This window comes from Dipodomys ordii, unplaced genomic scaffold (assembly GCF_000151885.1).
Source record: "Dipodomys ordii isolate 6190 unplaced genomic scaffold, Dord_2.0 Scaffold82, whole genome shotgun sequence".
In the NCBI taxonomy this organism is placed as follows: Eukaryota; Metazoa; Chordata; class Mammalia; order Rodentia; family Heteromyidae; genus Dipodomys; species Dipodomys ordii.
In genome coordinates, this window is record NW_012267298.1 from 6,302,340 (window position 1) to 6,312,710 (window position 10,371).

At 56.1% G+C, this 10,371-nt stretch overlaps 1 protein-coding gene across 1 annotated transcript in view; it reads right to left on the reverse strand.

Moving 5' to 3' along the window:
• The window catches only part of St3gal1 (ST3 beta-galactoside alpha-2,3-sialyltransferase 1), a 53,249-nt gene extending 42,994 nt beyond the window's left edge, over positions 1–10,255 (reverse strand). Inside the window, exon 1 of the mRNA XM_013025197.1 lies at positions 10,160–10,255. The gene's annotated coding sequence lies outside the window, so the exon portion shown is untranslated. The remainder of the gene's footprint in view (positions 1–10,159) is intronic.
• Between the last annotated feature and the right edge of the window lie 116 nt (positions 10,256–10,371).

The window sequence follows — 10,371 nt, forward strand, 5'->3', positions numbered from 1 at the left end:
GGGGGGGACACCTGTGAGGTGCAGACTTGGGGTACTGGGAGAACGCAGATGGCTTTGGGGTCAGAAGGCAAATGGGCTAGCTTGTGCCTGGAGAGAGCCTAGCAAGTACAAAGGGAATTTCAGGCCACAGAAGCTCAGTCTGCGGAGGCGTGACCTTGGCATTTCACTTCCCCTTGGAGATGTGAACTTGGCGTGTTACTTCTCCCTTTTATCTGCAAAATAGGAAAGCTATCCTCCAGAGGAGCTTGACTGGGGGCCATCGAGGGTCTTGGCTTCAAACATGACAATGGCTGTTTCCCAAGGCCTTTCACTCCCAGACACCCCTCCGGCCTCCATCCCATTATGACTATAATCCACTAAAGGGACAAGGGGACAGGGTCTCTCCTTTCTTATCCAACAATATCAGACTTATTTGGGGTACCCGTACCCATCCAGTCTTCTCAGGGTCTAAGGATATATTTGGGGCTCTTTTCTTTTCACGGAACTTTGGATTCTGGAAAGGTAAATGTATAATTAAACGGATTTTTGTCTTTCTCACAGAGCTGTTCTAGTCTTGGGCATGAAACGGTATTTTGGAGCCTAGCCATCTTCTGAGAGAATCGGCTTGGTGTGCTTTGGTTGCTGTTTTTTAGTTGGGTTTCCTTAAGTCTTCAGCTAACTCAATAATCAGGAAGACAATTTTTAGCTGCTTGGCTCTATTAGTTTACTGTGCTTTCAAATGGATATTTGTTGTTTTTGTTTAATGTAGCAAAAATCAATTCGAATGACATTTATTTATGTTTGACTTTTTTTTAACTGGGTAACAAAATTGAGAGAAAATACTTTCTTTGCATATGTAAATGCAGGCTTTCTTAGAGTTCTTGCGATCCTTTTTTAATTCTGAAATAATTTGAATTCTCAACTGCTCTGAATTATTTTCAGCTCCTAATTTGTAAGGTTTCAGCTTCTCATAACTGCTTAGATACCCTTTATGTTAGAGAGAGAGAGAAAGAGATCTATAGACATATATGTATATATACACACACATATAAATCTATCTATATATGGAGGGGGGTAATAGAGAATCAGAGTAACTGTTCCAAGCACCTTAGTTCCATTGGCAGAAAGAGCCTTAAAAATCTGCAAATATTCCAACGATATGACTTGAACTCTGAATAGGTTAAAGGTTTCCATGGAGTCCAGCCACCCCACACCAACCTGTTTGCACCTTGACCTTCTGGGAATGAAAGCTAATTTTTTTTTGAGTAATCCTCATGAATCAGAATCTATGAATTTCATAACAAATAAACTTGTCTGTTTTCCACATCAACTGTATAAATCTCAACCAGACGACAAAAGAGCAGCAGAGATAGAGGGTACAGGAAAGACCTGCAATGAGGTCACAGTGCAAATGTTGGGACTAGAACCCAGGCCAGCCTTACACTGAAGCAATTCAATTTCCCAACAGGTATCCGGACCTCAGGGTCTGCTGGTGTCAGAGTATGGCCCAAATGGGACCTTGAAGGGCACAGGTTGGAAGCTAGGTACCAAGGGGGTGAAGAGACAGGGCCTTTTGGGAGGTCACCAGGCCGGCTGCGACCTCGCTCACAGACTTCCTGTGTCACCATGTGTCACTTTCCCATACATTCCATCCCAGATACCATTTTCCAAGACACATGTAGACGATGGAGCTGGCTCAACAGGGCCAAAAACTGTGGGCTAATCATAATAAAAACCTTCTTCATCCATTACCCAGCCTTGGGTGTTCTGATATAGCAACCAACCAACAAACTGTCAGGGTCTTAATCATATCTTAGATTGGATGCATTGAGTTCACTAGAGATGATGAGCACAGAGAGGGCTCAGCTTTTGAGGTCCACTAGCTCCGAGGCCTCAGGTGAGGACTTGGACCCTCTTCCCTTCCAGCTTTTTTCTCAAGGGCTGTTGGGAATCCCAGAGTACCCACCCTTCTCCAGGTGGCCCCAAGTCAAAAGAGAGAAGAGGCTAAGCATGAGATAACAATGTCCACACAACTGATACCCTCAGGGTTTATCAGATCTCATGAAGGGAGAGGCTCCCTCAGGGAACCTGAGGCCTGCTGACCCCTGGAGACTGGGCTAGGGTCCCCTGTGGCCCTGGGCCTGGCTGACCCCGGCTAGGGTCCCCTGTGGCCCTGGGCCTGGCTGACCCCGGCTGGGGTCCCCTGTGGCCCTGGGCCTGGCTGACCCCGGCTGCGGTTTGTCCCCAGGGTCTCTGTCCACAGGGAGTCTCTCTTAGCCTCCCCTCAGATTCTGGGACATCCCTGGGGCTGATTTCCCCGAATGTGGCTCCTTTCACTGCTGCAAAAGGCCCTTTAGTTATCTGGCCACCAGGACTTCCTGTAGAATCCCAGGTGCTCAAATGTTTAAATACTTGTGTGTTTCTGGGGGGGTGGGGAGCAGGACACGAAGCTCTTAATACCTCCTAATTGCTGCTCAAATTCTTCTAGAGGCAAGGGTCTCCACTGACCTCTTCTAACAGGCTCCCGCCAACTCCCTGGAGATAAGCCCTTGCTGCCCCCTGCCTGGGTCATGGAGGGCCAGATATTTGGGATCCCCAGCTAGGGGTGTTTGGGACAGGCCAGGTCCAGAGCCCAGGAGTTTGCTGTGAGTCCCTGGCCAAGAGTTTCCCTACCAGGCTCATTCGGTTGGGATCAGAGTCTGAGCAAGCGTGCAGGTGCCCAAGGCAGACTGAGCCCACTCCAGACCCCGGAAACTTCACCCCACTCACCCTCCTCTGTGGAGCAGCCAAGCCTCGGGTGGCTTAGTCAGCTGGCCCCAGGCTGGGGATGTTGAGCGCCCCCCCCACACACACACTACACACCCCCTTTCTCTTCTGAAGTTTGTTCCTGGTAAGGGCACTTCAGGCCACTTCAGAGGCCCCTGTTGAGGCTAGTAATTAGTTCTTTGTATTCCGCCACCGGGAAGCAGAAACTGTAAAAGTTTTATGTAACCCACCGGAGTGAGAAGCACAGTCCACTCCAGGGCTGCCACAAGGCCGTGGGCTTCCGAGGGTGCACTGCCCAGCCATCTTACCTCATAGCCAGCTGCCTAGCCTCTGGGGTCCCCCCACGGAGTCTTCCCAAACTTTTTGACTCCATACCTCCATTTCACACTGGCTCTGGGCCGATGCTGTGCCCACACTCTTTTCTCCAATTGGCAAACTTCATTTGGCCAGAACCAGGAGGGTCCCGGGCTGGCAGGTGAGATCAGCCTCAGAGCCCTCTCCATTCATCCTCTCATGGTCCTGGAAACCATGGGGGCTGGCACCAGACCCACAAACCGGGCACACAAGGTACACAGCCTCCATTGCTCACAGCTGGCCTGTAGGAGGTCACCGGTGATAACCCAGAATTCCCCAACGACTGCCTGCCTGCAGAGCCCTTCCACCCTCCCCAATCAGCTACTGCAATCCAAAGGGAGCTGAGTTTTATGGTATAAGTAGTTACGTGGGGGCTGGGAGCTCACACCGGTAATCTCAGCTACCCAGGAGGCTAAGATGTGAGAATCATCTTGAGAAACCAGCTGGGGCAGGAAAGTCTGTGAGACTCTTATCTCTAGCGAAACACCAGAAATCCAGAAGTGGAACTATGGTTCAAAGTGTTAGAGTTCAGAGCACTAGCTTTGAGCAAAGGAGCTCAGGGACAGTGGCCCAGGCGCTGAGTTCAGACCCCACAATCAACAACTACAGGATCCGCTTTGCCTAACCCCCTCCCCGCCCCTCCACCTCAGGAGCCACTCCACTATCTTAGGCCTTGCTGTAGAGTATGGCCTAAATCTGGGGACACAGGCCTTTCCTGGAAATTAAATGACTCAGAACTTATCAGGTGACACAGGCAGCTGCAACCATGAACTTCAACCCTGCCACAGCAAAACCCCTGCTCTCACTCACCTTCACCAGCTCCAAGTCCCACAGAAACCAGACTGAAGAGTCCTACCCACCCACCCCTCGTGAAATTCTCCACCCCGGGCCTACCCCTACAAACCCCCTTGCTCAAGGACAAGTGCTGATCCTGCCCGAGAGGCTCAGCCTCTCAGCAACTTTGTTGTATATGACTCAGTGTCTTCTGGGCTGAGGCTTTCAGGTTCAAAGCTAGCCTAGACAGAAAAGGCCAAGAGACTCTCATCTCCAATTAACCAGTAAAAAGCCAGCAGTAAAGGTATGGCTCAGAAAAAGCCAAGCAAAATCACAAGGTCCTGAGTTCAAGTCCCAGTACACGTACGTACACACACACACACACACACACACACACACACACACAGTATTTAAAATAGAGCCAAAGGCTATATATATGATCATAGTAAAGGAAAAATAAACACCAGCCTTCACATGCAAGCATTCTAAGGCCCGAAGCTCATGTAAGCTCATACCATGAGGGTAGGGACTTGGCTGCAATAATACATCCCATAATATCATCCAGCAACCAGGATACACAGAATGGAAACTGGTATCAAAGCAGGGAAGATTCCAGGCGCCAGTGGCTCACGCCAGTAATCCTAGCTACTCGGGAGGCTGAGATGTGAGGTTCAAAGCCAGCCCAGGCAGGAAAGTCCGTGAGACTCTTATCTCCAATGAACCACCAGAAAACTGAAAGCAGCCCTGTGGCTCAAGTGGTAGAGCACAAGCCTTGAGCTGAGGCGCTGGGGGACAGCGCCCAGGCCCAGAGTTCAGGCCCCGCCCTCAATCCCCAGTGTCCTTTTCTTTTGAGCATCCTACAGGACAGGCCACGTCGTAGAGAGTGACTGTTATCTAACTTCTGCCTTTCTTGCACACACACAACACAAGATACCTGATCTATGCTGATCCATGCATTGAAGAAAGTTCATCTCTGTTGAAAACTAAGAGCTACAAGAACCCTCAGGTTTCACAGGCTTTGTGGCCCAGGGACTCCTGTGAGCCCCTCCTGCGTGGCTCTCTACACATGCGAATTTCATTCTAGCACAAATGGCAGCGGGCACAATGTGTCCCTTTCCCTGTACCTCCCTGCCACACTGCACTTCTAGGATGACACAAGAGCCAGCCCTATGTCTACAGCATCCTGCAAGAGGCTGGACTGGAGTAAGCTCCTAATGAAATGCCGGTTTAGCTGAGATCCAAACAATCCATGCACTATACCACTGCAATCAAAGAAACTACAGCCTTGAACTTTCTAAGTGTGTGTTGCTTTCCAAAAAGAAACCCAGGACTGAACTGAATGGAGAAGTATGAGTTTGGAGAAGAGTCTCGTCCACCCATCAGCAGTGTTACCACAGTCCTGGCTGGTAAGCCTCTCGCCTCATGCTTTTGTCCTAAAGTGACAGAACTACAGAATCATCCAAGGTCATTCCCAGCAGCTGAATGGGGAAGGTCCCCGGATTGCCCACATCTTTACCCTGGGGGGAGCCTCCCAGACGTCACTCAATGTCTGAAAGTCCCGGGCCATCTCTGGCTAATATTAAGAAATGTTGTGAAAGCTGGGTGTTGGTGTCTCAGGCCTGTAATCCTAGCTACTCAGGAGACTGAGATCTGAGGATCAAGGTTTAGAGTCAGCCCAGGCAGGAACGTCCACAAGACTCTTATCTCCAATGGACCATCAAAAAACCAGAAGTGGTGCTGTGGCTCAAGTGGTAGAGGGCTCGCCTTCAGCTGAAGAGCTCAGGGACAGAGCCCAGGCCCAGAGTTCAAGCCCCATGACTGATGGGGGAAAAAAAAGTGTTGGGAAATAACTTGGCCAGGGACTAGGTGGTGAAGTGTTTGATCAACACATGCAAGGCCAGGGCTCCATCCTTAGTGCATAACTAACTAAACAAATAAAACAATAACTTAGTGAGTGCAGGATCCAAAAGCTGCCCTGTGAATGGAGGGGAAGTGGCCAGGGCAGGTGTGGTAATAGCCAGTATCCCCAGGTAGGCTGGTCTGCCCTGCTGGCTCTGAGGAAGAATCCAGAGCCAAAACTGCAAGACACAGGAACTATGCTTACTAAGGAAGGCTTTCCTAACTGTCCACGGGCCAGCAACACCTCTCAATTTACAGAAGAACCAGGACCCAGAATAGCCTGGGTACCAAACTCCAAAGCAATTGAGCCCTGGCACCAGAATCTGAACCCCAACTCTCCCAGGTCCCCACACATGGGCTTCTCTGACCAACTGAGCTACAAGGGTAGGAAGGGGAGATGGTCTACACAGGTCATGTGATTCAACAAAGCTCCCTGTAAGCTTTGTTCCAGAATTCTTCCTGACCAAGTCTGGCCCTCCTACAGGACTGTGCACTCGTAAGCATGTAGTACCTGCCGCTCCCTCCTCTGTGGCTTCTCTGTCCAGGCTTCAGTTACTTGCAATCAACCCCAGTCTAAAAATAGTGCATGGAAAGTTCTAAAAGTACACTAGAAGAGCTACATAACTTTTTTTTATCACTGTGTATTGTTACCACTGGCCTGTTTTATTATTAGTCAATGTTAACCTCTTCATATGCTTAATTTAAAAGCTTAAACTTTTATCATACCTATGTAGGAGAAAACAGTGCCTGTGTATCTAGGTTCTGCATTAAGGGCCCCAGCCCCCACCAGGGGGTCTCAGGATACGTTTGGGGGCAGGGGATCGCTCTATTAGGATGACTGGTAGGTTTTATTTTTCTCTTTCTTGTATCTTTGCAGGGGGAGGGACTTGTATTAGACTCCTGAAGGACAAAGCCCTGTCTAATGAGGAACCCTACAGTCAGCAATCTTTTAACAAGAGCTGCCCCTGCGGGGGAGGGGAGCACCTCCAGGCTCTTTCTTGGGGGCAGAGGGGCTGCTTGGAGGGCAGGGCCATGGAAACCCACCTGTCATGAAGTTCACCCCCTCCCTGGGGCTCAGAGAGCCCCCATCCTTGTCCAGTACATCTATGGAGGTACCTTGGAGATACAAAGTTTCCAAATGGGCCCTAAAGTTTAGGAGGCCTGCTGGCAAGCCCAAGGGGGTTGGAGGCGGCCTGCAGTCTATCCCCAAGTCTCAGCAAAAGTGAGTTTCCTCCTGTTGCCCCAGAGCTGTGAATGGACCCATTCTTAAAGAAACCTTCCTTAGCCAGGTGCTGGTGGCTCATGCCTGTAATCCTAGCTAGTCAGGGTGTGGGGGCTCATGCCTGTAATCCTAGCTAGTCAGGGTGTGGGGGCTCATGCCTCTAGCTAGTCAGGGTGTGGGGGCTCATGCCTGTAATCCTAGCTAGTCAGGGTGTGGGGGCTCATGCCTGTAATCTAGCTAGTCAGGGTGTGGGGGCTCATGCCTGTAATCCTAGCTAGTCAGGGTGTGGGGGCTCATGCCTGTAATCCTAGCTAGTCAGGGTGTGGGGGCTCATGCCTGTAATCCTAGCTAGTCAGGGTGTGGGGGCTCATGCCTATAATCCTAGCTAGTCAGGGTGTGGGGGCTCATGCCTGTAATCCTAGCTAGTCAGGGTGTGGGGGCTCATGCCTGTAATCCTAGCTAGTCAGGGTGTGGGGGCTCATGCCTGTAATCCTAGCTAGTCAGGACAGTGAGGTCTGAGGATTTTAGTTCAAAGCCAGGCTGGGCAGGAAAGTCTGTGTGAGGCTCTTATCTCCAGTTAACCACCGGAAAGCCAGAAGTGGAGCTGTGGCTCCAAGTGGTGGAGCACTAGCCTTGAGCAAAAGAAGCTCAGGAACAGTGCGCAGGCCCTGAGTTCAAGCCTCAGGACTGGCGAAATTAAGAAGGGAGGGATGGAGGGAGGGAGATAAGTCAGTGCTTCCAGCAAGGCTTCCGGGCTCTCAGCAGGCGGTGGGTGGGATGCTGAGGTCCGCAGCTCAGGAAGGTGAGGCTGAGCTGCTCAGCCTGGGCTTGGGGCTGGCCGAGGCAGTACGGCCCAGGAGCGAGGCGGACGGAGCAAATCTGAGGTCTTAATCAGACTTTGATTTCTTTACTTACTAGAAGCCAGGGGATGCGATCCTGTGTCCTGGGCCTGCCCCTCTGCGCGTTCCTCCACGCGCATTCTGCAGGACAGCAATGGACCTCCTTACAGATAGAAAGAAAAAACAAAAACCGGACTCTAGGAGGCTGCTGGATGCTCCCAGAGGCGCGCAGGGGAGGGAGGTCAAGAGCGGGCCCGCACTCTGCACGCAGCCAGACCAGGACAGAAACAGGGGCAGGGAAGGGGGTGATCTGCGGCGGGTCACGTCAGCGCAGCAGGGCCCCAGGCTGTGGAGCAGGAAGGGGAGGCCAGGGCGGCGCGGGGCGCCCAGGCCGCGGGTCCTCTCCCGCACCGGGGAGCCCAGCGGCGGTACCCGCGGCGGCCAGCAGGGGGCAGTGCACCTCGCCTTTTCGGAGAGAGCCAGCCCGGGCGCCCGGGAACCGCAGCCGCCGGTTTCGAAAGGAACTCGGGGCACCGCCCGCAGCCTCCCAGGAACGCGCCCGAGGCCGAGCGCGGCACACAGTAGGTGCCCCGGGGCACACGTGGAAGCCGGAAGGCTGGTCCGAGTGGATCTGACACGGGGATAGCCATGGGGAGGGGGGCGGGGGTGTCCCAGCCGCGGCCAGCCCCTCCGATCTGGAGGGCGGCGGGGGGAGGGCGGGGGCGCGGCTGGGAACCTACTACGTGCCGGCGCGCGGTGGCGACGACTGCACACTTGGTTCCCAAGATCCAACTCCAGCTCCTGCCCGCCGGATCACCTCCCTTTCTACCCCCAGCCCCAGCGCAGAAAGCGAGCCAGCTGGGCACGAATCCGATGGAAGAAGCGAGGGGATCCCCCACCTCCTCCGGCCAGAAACCCTCCGGAACGCCGGGCCCGGACCAGCAGCGGCGACGCAGCGAGCTAGTTCCGGCCCTCGGGTCGCAGCGGCTCCCCCCCCTCCCCGCCCGGCTCGGGGCCCGGGACTCCGGGGCGAGCACAGCCCCCTCCCCACCTCCCCCGATCGCTCGATCGCTCGGGTGGCCAGGCGCGCACGTGTCCCCTCGCCCTGCGCGTGGCGGGCGCGGGTGGGACCCCCGGGGGTGGGGAGAGGCGGGAAGGGGTGGCCCGGGGATGATCCGGACACCCTTCTCCAAGGCAGGGCAAAGGCGCCCCGGGCGTCTCCGGGCCAAGTCAGGCGCAGGCAGCCGCCCCCCCCCCGCCCCGCCTCTCCGAAGTTCGGCCGCGCTTCCTCCCGCAAGGTCAAGCGCAGACACTCCCGCCGAGAGTGAGGACCGGGCGGGGGGGGGGGGGTAAAGCTGCGCCACCGTCCCGGCGAGCGAGCGAGCAGCAGCGCCCCGCGCCAGCCCTCCCCGCTCCCCCATCCCCTCCGTGGGCTCCACGCCAGGGCGGCCCCAGCCCCGCGCGCGGGTCACACGCGCTCACGCGCAGACAAGTTGCTAACTTTTGTCATTTTTGGTTTCTTGGTAACCGCTCCACCTAACAGGGTTGGAACGGACTGCCGACTTTCCAAAGCACCCCCCGAACCCACACCCGGGCCGCGTTCCCTTTGCCCACTCCGATCCCCCGTTTCGTACAGCGCCGCGCGTCCGGCTGCTGGGGTCTCCGGGACCCAACTTCTCCCCAGCCACCTCCCAGTCCCCCGCTTCCCGTCCCCCGCGACCCTAAGCTGCGCGCACACGTTAGGCGTCCCGGGGTCCGATCAGCCTCCTCTCCGGCTCGCCGCTCACTGAGCACCGCGACACCCGCGGCCCCCGAGCCCGGGACCCCCCCGATGCGCTCCGGGGATGCCCGCGACACGCCGCGCCGCGGGGCCCGCGCTCCCACCCGGGACCGGGCACCGGAGGGGCAGCGTTCCCGATGCGGGAGGCGGTGTCACCGGGGACCGCTCCCCGCGGGGCTCCAGGTGGCGTCTGGGGAAAGAGCCCCAGACCCCCCGAGGCCGGTCCCCCGCACCCCCCCTCTCCGGAGACCCTGCCCCTGGCCGCGACCCCGGTGCCTGGGGTCCCGTCCGTCCCCCGTCGTGTCACACCCCTCGCGGCCCCCTCCTCCCCGCCGCGGCGGATCCCGACTCGGGACCCTCAGCCCGGCCCGGGGAACACTCTCCAAAACTCGCACGGGCGCAGTCCCCGCGCGCCCGGCAGCGTCCGGCTCCCGCGCCCGCTCCCGGGCTGCGGACGGCCGGAATCGGGGAGGTTGGGGGGGGGGGTGCGAGTAGCGTGTGCGTGTGTGCGGTGGGGTCCCGAACCCTCACCCCGCGCCGGCTCACCTCGCCTCGGCCTCCTCCCCCTCGTTCCTCCCTCGGGTCCGGGGCTCTTTGTCTTGGCGAAGTGTCGAAACTGTCTGGCATAGTGGCTCCGCCGGCAGAGGCCGGGCCGGGGAGGCGACGGGAGCGGCCTCGGGAACACCTACCCCCGAGTAACGGGAGGGGAGGCGGGGCGAGCGGGGCCCCGCCGGGGCGGCACCCGAGCGCGCCCGAGC